We start from the raw sequence: 1,996 nt of genomic DNA on the forward strand, positions 1-1,996 counted from the left end.
GTTGTCTTAACTCTCCATATCCATCTCAAACTCTAGTCAGTTGATGTTCATATATTTTACCCTGTTTTCCCTTAATATATTCACATCTTTTGCATCTTTTGCTATCCATTTTGACCATTATTGCATAGCTTTAGGACTGTTCTTGCATTAGAGTTTAGTTGCATTGCATTTGCATCTTTTCATGCATAAACAGGTGATTTTGGAGCTTAAGGAGCATGGAAGCAATGCTGAGGAGAAGTGAAGCAATCATGAGGAGAAACAAGAGAGTTAAGGCTGAAGAACCAAGGTGCGAAGTCCCACTCGACCGCCCACTCGACCAGACACTCGACCGTTTGCAGAGAGGGACTCGACCGAGTGGAAGGAGCATAAGAGGAGCCAACTCGACCGGTCACTCGACCGAGCATCGGGTCGAGTTGGCCGAGCCGCCTAGCTATTTTGTCTTTTAGCATTTTTAGGGCTTCCACTACTTTTTCTATTTAACGGCCTTGTACCAGCAGCCACAAAAGAGTCCAGCTTTTTACATAGTCAAAAATCTAGTTTTTACCCTTTTGGGAATTATTCCTTTTGCACTTTTATTTTTAGATCTTGTACCTCCTTGAAGGAGAAAAACATAAGATTCTTGGATTTTGTTGGTTCCATAACTTTCAAGATATTAAGAATTCGTGTTTGATTCCTTTTTAAATATTGTAGATCTTTGCTTTATCTTTCTATTGATGCAAGTTTCGGTATTTTCTGGGTTTATTGCTTTGTTGTTCATCATGTGTTCTTGTGAGTAGTTGCTTAGGATCTTGAGGATGGGTTAGGCTGGGTTGTATTTGAGGTTTGTTTGATTTGGTCAAGCTTGATTGTTGTAGATTTCTTCTAGGCTAGATGTTCTTAATGCTGGTCCTATAACTGAGAGGGTAGGATCTGATCTCAAGCATCTTAGCATCATACCAATGTCTAAGGAGCATTGATAAGACTAGATCTAGAGACTATCATTAGGCTTGCTAGGAGATTAAAAGTCTTGTTTGATTTTTGACATATTGCTTAATGCCTGCTTGTGTAGATTCTTTACTTTGTGAGAACAAGTCTAGAGATGCATGAGTTTGATTGTTTCTTGCCATGAGAGTGGATTAAAAATGTCTTAGAAATATATGTCTAGAGATTAGCTAAAGTTGTTTGAGATTTGTTGACCAAGTTAGATGACCTCAATCATTAGTCCAGCCCATGAATCCCTCCTCAAGGCCTTCCTTGTTTATTGATTTCCTAGTTTAAATCATGTTGTTTGATCGTTGTTTGATTTGCTTTTGTATTGCTCTGTTTTTCTTGCATTGCTCTGTTTTCCGGATTTGTCCAGCTCGACCCTGCACTCGATCGAGTGCTTTCCCCAGAACTTTCATTTATGCTTTGTAGTTCTCCTGTCTTATCTCTTGTCTCATTCTAGTTGCATTTCTGTTGCATTTACTTAGTGTCATGTTCATTACTTGCCTTGCATTAGTTCATTACCATAGTTTCTATTTCTGTTCTAGCTTCATAACTGTTATAATCATTCTGTTTCATTTACATTTAGCACCTAGTTCTAGTAGCTTTTACATTCTGCATTTTACATTTCATCATAGGATTGTTAGTGACAAACATCCTTAATATTTGGCTTGACTTAGACATATTTGCACATCCTGATTGCTTGCAAACACTCAGATTGGATTGACACCTCTTATACTACAACTGCATAAGGGGAATTGAAACACCTTGCTTTCACCATTGTTCATCATCATTTCATTCATTCACATTCCATCACCACACACAAGAAAGATACTAGTTTCAATTTGGCGTCGTTGCCCATTTGAGTGTTTATTTGTGACAATTAGGGTCAATATTAGTCTAAGATTAAGTTCCTTTGTCCCCTTGTTCGCTACTAATCTCGATTCTTCTTCTGCTTGGTTGTATTGAGTTTCAGGTACCAACTCGACCCTCAACTCGACCACCAGTCAACCGAGTGAGTGATCGAGTACTT

The sequence above is a fragment of the Camelina sativa genome, chromosome 1, assembly GCF_030686135.1.
Source record: "Camelina sativa cultivar CO46 ecotype springtype chromosome 1, ASM3068613v1".
Lineage (NCBI taxonomy): Eukaryota > Viridiplantae > Streptophyta > Magnoliopsida > Brassicales > Brassicaceae > Camelina > Camelina sativa.